This window comes from Phyllostomus discolor, chromosome 5, assembly GCF_004126475.2.
Source record: "Phyllostomus discolor isolate MPI-MPIP mPhyDis1 chromosome 5, mPhyDis1.pri.v3, whole genome shotgun sequence".
NCBI lineage: Eukaryota > Metazoa > Chordata > Mammalia > Chiroptera > Phyllostomidae > Phyllostomus > Phyllostomus discolor.
Window position 1 is genome coordinate 80,140,956 of NC_040907.2, and position 8,454 is coordinate 80,149,409.

The window sequence follows — 8,454 nt, forward strand, 5'->3', positions numbered from 1 at the left end:
AGCAGCATCTGGTGGCAGGCTTCATCTCAGAATCCAACACTTATTTTAGTCCACACATGGCCCACCCATAAATTTACTTACTGCTTCCATCTGTGCCTCTTTCCTGCACTGCACACTTGTCTCAGTCACAGTTTTGATAAGCCCACAAGGTAAGCCTAGCCAAAATGAGTAAAATCAAATGTTACTGGAGAGCTTCTTTGAACAGGGGGAAAGACCCAATGATGAGACACCAGAAGATGCTAAGACTGCCAACGAAAGGAAAGCTGCACTTAAAAGAAAATACCAAGAGTCCTACTTAAATTATGGGTTCATTGCAACAGGTGATTCATATTCTCCAAGCCCACTTTGTATAATAAGTGGTGAATAGCTATCCAACAAACTCATGAAACCTTCAAAACTGCTTTGCTACATGAAGACTAAGCACACTGCATCAAAAGACAAGACTTTGGAGTTTTTCAAAAGAAAAAAAACATGAACACAAAGAACAAAAGCAATTATTGAAGGCCACCACTTCATAAAATATGTCTGCACTAAAGCATCATTCTTAGTGGCTGACCACATCGCTAAAGCTAAGGAGCCCATTACTACTGTGAAGAGTTGATCCTGCCTGCTGCTAAAGACATTGGTCATGAACTTTTGGTAGAGGCTGCACTTTAATAGGTGGATGTGTTCTTTCTGCTAGCAACATAACTAGATGAATTGATGAAATAGCAGGGGATATTGAGGCACAATTGTTAGAGAGGATTAATAGGTCACTGTGGTACACAATGCAGGTTGATGAGTCTATTAATGTTGACAAGGCAACAAAATGCTTGTTTTTGTGCAATATATTTTTCAGGAGGATGTGTTATGTGCACTTTTGTTGCTAACTAACACCACAGCTGCAGAACTATTCAAGTTTTTGAATGATTACATATCAGGAAAATCGAACTGGTCATTTTGTGTCAGTATATTCATGGAGCAGCTGCTGTGATTGGATGGCTTTCTGGTTTCACTACTTGTGTCAAAGAGGTGGCTTCGGAATGTGAGTCTACACACTGTGTCATCAATAGAGAAATGCTGGCTAGCTGAAAAATGTCACTAGAACTTAACATCATTTTGCAGGATGTCATTTACATTATCAGCCACATTAATGTACATGCCCTTAACTCACATCTGCTCGCACAGTTCTGTGAGGAGATGGACACAGATCACACATGTCTCCTCTTACACACAGAAGTGAGACGGCTTTCTAAAGGTGGATCACCAGCCAGAGTTTTTGAGTTATGAGGGCCACTTCAGAGATTTCTTTCAGAAAAACAGCCACCACTGGCAGCACATTTCAGTGACACAGAATGGGTCGCAAAACTTGCTTATTTGCATGACATAGTCAACCTGTTCAATGAACTCAATTTGTCACTTCAGGGGAGAACAACAACTGTGTTCAAGTTGGCCAGTAAAGTAGCTGCATTCAAAGCCAAACTGGTATTATGGGGGCAATGAGTGAACATTGGGATTTTTGTTATGTTTCAAACATTAAAAGATTTTGAGGGAGACTGAGCCAGGGCCTTCTTTCTCCCAGCTGGTGCATGGTCACCTATCTCAACTTTCAGAAGAGTGTGAGCATTACTTCCCAAGCACAAAAGACCCCTGAACTGGGGAGGAATGGATCTGTGACCCACTTGTGAATAAGCCAGGTGAATCAGCTTTGACCATGCTGGAAGAGGATCAACTGCTTAAGATTGCAAGTGATTGTGGCCTTAAAAGTACATTCAAGACAACTTCAAACCTCCATACATTCTGGATTAAAGCCCATTAAAGGTGGAATAATCTGAGACTGCCACAAAAGCACTAAAAAGCCTACTTCCATTTCCAACATCCTATCTTTGTGAAGAGGGTTTTCTGCAGTGACAGCAACCAAAATGAGAGTATGGAGTAGACTGGACATAAGTGATACACTTCGAGTGTCACTATTTCCCATCATCCCCAGATGGGACCATTTAGTTGCAGGAAAACAAGCTCATGGCTCCCACTGATTCTGCATTATGGTGAGTTGTATAATTATTTCATTATACATTACAATGTAATAATAATAGAAATAAAATACACAATAAATGTAGTGTTTTGAATCATCCTGAAACCATCTCCAACCCCTGGTCCTTGGAAAAATTGTCTACCACAAAACTGGTCCCTGGTGTCAAAAAAGTTGGGGACCACTGATCTAATCTATGCTTAACCACTAGAAAGTTTAGAATAGGGAGAAGAGGTGAGGCAAGGTGCATTGGTTAATATTTTTGTTTATTGAGAGACTAAGCTGGCTAAACCAAAGTCAGCTAACCCAAAGCTAGCTAGCTTAGGCAAAAAGGAGTTTAGTGTACAAGTTTGGGGAGGTCACAGAATCAGTGGGGACTAGTTACAGAAATAAATAAAAGAGAGAATTATTGGTTGGCCAAGAACAAAAACAAACAAAAAACAAAAATAAAACAATCAATAAGCAAGTAGACTTCCAGCCAAGTTGGAGGCATAGGTAGATATGTTTCACTTCTTTGCACAACCAAAAGAAGGATAGCAACCAATTTAAAAACAAAAAACAACCAGAACAGCCAGAAAATAGAACTGTACGGAAGTCTAACAACCAAGTACTTAAAGAAGAAACATTCATCTAGACTGGTAGGAGTGGCAGAGACCAGCAGCTGGGGTGGAGAGGATGCATGGCAAGGTGGCACCTGGTGGACCAGGTTGTCCCACATTCGCATGCAGATAAACTGGGAGGAACAACTGGGGAATGAGATAGACAACACAACCCAGAGTTCCAGCACAGGGAAATAGAGCCATGAAACCTTTGTCTGTAAAAACCTGTGGCAGTGGTGGAAGCTGGAGAAACTCCCATTCTCACACGAGAATCCACTGGAAGGGTCCATGGAGTCCTAGAATGTGCACAAGCCCACCCATCTGGGAATCAGCACCAGAAAGGTGCTCGTAGGAAGTGGGGGAAGAGACTAAAAGTGGGCCAAAAACTGAGCAAGCAACATTATTCCCTCTCTGACCCCTCCCCCACATATGGCACCATAAAGCAGCCAAGTGGGTTGCCCCGCCCTTAGATATTTCTAAGACTCCACCCCTTTACAATGTCATAACAAGTGCCCAAGACAAAGAAATATGGCCCAAATGAAATAACATATCAAAACTAGACAGAAAGAACTAAGTGATGAGGAGGTACCCAACCTATCAGATGCAGAGTTCAAAATACTGATAATCAGGATGCTCACAGAAATGACTGAGTATGGCCACAAAATAAAAAAAGAAGTGAATGCTATACAAACGGAAATAAAGCAAAATATACAGGGAACCAACAATGAAGGGAAGGAAACCAGGACTCAAATCAAGGATTTGGAACAGAAAGAAGGAATAAACATTCAACCAAGACATAATTAAGAAACAAGAATTAAAAAAAATGAGGAGAGGCTTAAGAACCTCTGGGACAACTTTAAACATTCCAATATCTGAATCATAGGGGTGCCAGAAGGAGAAGAGGAAGAGCAAGAAATTAAAAACTTAGTTGAAAAAATAATGAAGGAAAACTTCCCCAATCTGGTGAAGGAAATAGACATGCAAATCCAGGAAGCCCAGAGAGTCCCAAAGGAGACTGTAGGAAGCACACACTAAGGCACATCATAATTACATTACCCAAGATTAAAGATAAGGACAGAATCTTGAAAGCAGCAAGAGAAAAGGAGACAGTTACCTGCAAAGGAGTTCCCATAAAACTATCAGCTGATTTCTCAGAAGAAACCTTACAGGCAAGAAGAGGCTAGAAAGAAGTATTCCAAGTCATGAAAGGCAAGGACCAGCATCCAAGATGACTCTATCCAGCAAAGCGATCATTTAGAATGGAAGGGCAGATAAAGTGCTTCTCAGATAAGGTCAAGTTAAAGGAGTTCATTATCACCAAGCCCTTATTATATGAATTGTTAAAGGGGTTTATCTAATAAAAAGAAGATCAAAACTATGAAGAAAAAATGACAACAAACCCACAGCTATCAACAACTGAACCTGAAAAAAAACAAAACCAAAAAAGAACTAAGCAAACAACTGGAACAGGAACAGAATCACAGAAATGGAGATCACATGGAGGGTTATCAGCAGAGGGGGTGGTGGGGGGGGACGGGGAGTGAATGGGGGGAAGGTACAGGGAATAAGAGGCATAATTGGTAGGCACAACATAGCCAGGGGGAAGTCAAGGATAGTACAGGAAATGGAGAAGCTAAAGAACATATATGTATGACCCATGGACATGAACTAAGAGGTAGAGGAATGCTGGAGGGAGGTGGGCTGCAGGGTGGAGCGGGGTCAAGGGGAGAAAAAAATGGGACAACTGTAATAGCATAATCAAGAAAATATACTTAAAAATAAAACAATAAAAAAACCAAAGCCCAATATTCATTTTGTGAAGAAACTACTTGAAAAATAAATTATATTTTTGGATTTGGAAGCCATATTTCTAATCCAAGTCCAGATTATGCTCCTGCTACAGGATTGTTGGTAAAGATACCAATTGTTTTTGAAATTAAGAATTATTAGATAAGACCGAGGAATAGGATTTCTTAAAACAAAACAAAGAAAAATTAAAAAAAGAAAAATGGCTTTCAGGGACAGGGGCAAAATCCTAATAATGGGAAAAAAGGATACTGGCTTCTACTAGCATATATGGGAAGTAAGGGACCAATCTCTCTCCCACCAACCCTCTCTCTCTCCCCCCCCACCCCCCTCCGCCAAAGAGAGAGGGAGAGACTGGTTTGTTAAGGAATGAGAAGGCTGAGTTTGCTGGTGACTGGCTGAGAAAGCATAGGGAGCTGAAAGACCTGGCTAGGAACTAGAAAACCCCGGATAGAATTACGTCCTAGAGTATCCCACCATGTGGTAATGCTATAACACTCCTGGAACCAGTTTCAAGGCCCAGCTAGGCCAAACTCCAAAACAAGAGACTCTGAAGACATCAGCCTGAGGGTGGTAACTGTATTGCACCCAGATGTGACACTGCTGCAGTCCTGAATCAGTCAGAGAGGTGCTACATTTAATTGTGTCTGCTTTCTTTTGTCCTCAATTAGCTATCACCTTATAAAGATAACATCACAATTAACCAGCAAAGTACAAAGTTCAGATGTATGAAGGTAGGTTTTTAAAAATAGAAATCCTAACTTAGTGGTAAAGTCAGCTGAGCCAGTGGAATACTGGCCATTCAAATACACCCAAACACCACAGTTAGAGTGCTAGGGCTAAAGACTGAGCACAGGATATTTGTAGAACGTGATGAGATAGTTGTCTGGCTGAGAAGTTTTTCTTCTGGTTGAGCATACTAGGTCTGATGTGGGTGGCTGGACACATCTCCTTGCTCTTTCCTCTTTCAACAGTGCACATAGTACCACAGACACCCTGCACCGGGTCAAAGGAAAGGCCCTTCTCACCTACCTCTCAGTGTTCATGTGCAACACAAGAGCATGGAGGGAAGAACACTTAGTGACTACCCAAAACACTGTTCATGGTCACACACAATTCAAGCTAGTTATTCACACAAGCAATGTTTCATTTTACACAAGTATGTTAGAATATACTCAAGTGAGCTGAAACCTTTCATTTGAAATATTGGACATGTGAAATTCAGAAGTAGTTTAATTTGACCCTGGCCTACCATCAAAGCAGAATGTCTCATTTTCAAAACTGGCTGTTTGAAGGGTGAAAGAAGGGATAGAGAAAGGATAGGCAATGCTTGCCGGCATTACAAACTTAGAAACATATAAAATGGCATTGTCTTCATTAGCTGACACTTTAAATGATTTTTTTTTCTGTCTGTGAGGGTAGTTGATGTTCATGGTAGGCTACTTGGAAAAGACTGAAAAATGCAAAAAAAAAATGTACCTGTAATTTTGGCAGGCATTTCTAGTTCATATTGATCTTTTACTTTTGTACTTTGCATGCAGTGTGTTCTAAATTTTTATAGTGATATAAACAAATACAGCATATGAACTTCTGGAGAAATACAAAGACAGCAAGAGATTCCTGGGGCTGGAAGCTCCAAATCTATATCTAGTGTTATGAGTATTAGGAAAATTATAAACAGAAAGAACAATCACCTCAAAAACCCAAGCAGTGCTGTTTCTCAACTGTCTTTTTTCCCCCCCTGAAATACTACCATTTCCTCTGTTTTTCTTCTCACTACCCATATGCCTTGAAAAGTCAGATTTTGTGACATGCTCACTTCTTCGACACTTCATTTAGTTGAGAGAAGCTCAGAGCTGGGAAATCATTTCCAACTTGGCACATTTTGTTTAACAACAAAAATATTTTGTTTAATATCTTGATGCCTGTCTGTTACTTAGAGAGATGATCAATAACTAAACCTATGTTGTCTCCAGTCTGCTGACATATATTGGTGCTGATCCTTCCACAATGTTGTTTGCTCTCATCCTGACCTTGATTGAGGTCGGGCGGATGCTAGGGATGCAAATGGAAACCGTGGGACAGAGGACAGACCCAGTCTGCCCCAGGCTCAAACTCACAAACCTGTCCTAACCCGTAGGTGTTCTAACCAGCGGGTATATAGTGATACCTCTCCCCTGCCCCTCACACTGTCTGAGCATGCCTTCAGGGAGGTGGAGACAACCAGATGTGTTGCATGGACAAGTGTGACACAGAGCTTGGTGAGGGTTAACATTTCTCAAGTCAGTGGAACATTAGGGACCACCAACTTTCCAAGGAGAAAGCAACAAACTGTTATAAATGTTATAGAAAAACCAAAAGTACATGAAATCAACTACATATGTTAGAAAAACCATAGGCTTTTGATAAACATGATAGGACAAGATGAAACTATGAGTGCTTTGGAATGAGACAACTTCTCACTGAATTTCACTTACATAGTCTCTGCCCAGCTCATTTGTTGTTGCTGACATTTGTGGAGTCTGTACCATTTGATTTGAAAATGGTATGGAAATAACCCCCCTTCAGTTATTTCACATTCTGTCCTTGCTGTGTTCTTAGAGACTGTGATTATGCAACCAGAAAAGTCAGCATTTGTGCTTCCAGTCACTACCAGAACCAATAGCTAGAGACAAGGATTGAATCTTTATAAGTGCTTTATTCAGATGCCAGTGATCTGAGAAGGCAGAGGGTTATGTACCTTAAAAACTCTCTTAACATCTCATCTCAAACTGATCTTTTTAAAAGGAGAAGAAATGAGTAGGTGAGGGTTTTGGAAAAAAAGGTTAATCAGATAAGAATTTGCTATTTGGTGGTGTTTTTACTAGTATTTTTTTTTAATCTGCCGATCAACAATTCTTTTTTTTGACATTTAAAAATATATTTTATTGCTTATGCTGTTACAGTTATCCTATTTCCCCCCTTCACTCCTTTCCACCCTGCATACCCCCTCCCACTCACATTCTCCCCCTTTAGTTCATGTCCATGTGTCATAAGTTCTTGGCTTCTACATTTCCCATACTATTCTTACTCTCCCCCTGTCTATTTTCTACCTACCTTCTATGCTACTTATTCTCTGTACCTTTTCCCCCTCTCTCCTCCTCCCACTCCCCTGTTGATAATCCTCCATGTGATCTCCATTTCTGTGGTTCTGTTCCTGTTCTAGTTGTTTGCTTCATTTGTTTTTGCTTTTGTTTTAGGTGTGGTTGTTAATTATTGTGAGTTTGCTGTCATTTTACTGTACATGTTTTTGATTTTCTTTTTCTTAGATAAGTCCCTTTAACATTTCATATAATAAGGGCTTGGTGATGATGAACTCTTTTAACTTGACCTTATCTGAGAAGCACTTTATCTGCCCTTCCATTCTAAATGAAAGCTCTGCTGGATAGAGCAATCTTGGATGTAGGTGCTTGCCTTTCATGACTTGGAATACTTCTTTCTAGCCCCTTCTTGCCTGCAAGGTCTCTTTTGAGAAATCACCTGATAGTCTTATGGGAACTGCTTTGTAGGTAACTGCCTCCTTATCTCTTGCTGCTTCTAGGATTCTTTCCTCCATTTTCCTCTTGGGTAATGTAATTATGATGTGCCTAGGTGTGTTCCTCCTTGGGTCTAACTTCTTTGGGACTCTGTGAGTTTCCTAGACTTCCTGGAAGTCTATTTCCTTTGTCAGGTTGGGGAAGTTCTCCTTTATTATTTGTTCAGATAACTTTTCCACTTGTTGCTCTTCCTCTTCTCCTGGTATCCCTATAATTAGATGTTGGAATGTTTAAAGATGTCCCAGAGGTTCCTAAGCTTCTCCTAATTTTTTTTTGAATTCTTGTTTCTTCATTCTTTTCTGATTGGATGTTTCTTTCTTCCTTCTGGCCCACTCCATTGATTTGAGTTTCAGTTTCCTTCCCATCATTATTGATTCCCTGTACATTTTCCTTCATTTCACTTAGCATAGCCTTCATTTTTTCATCTAATTTGCAACCAAATTCAACCAACTCTGTGAGCATT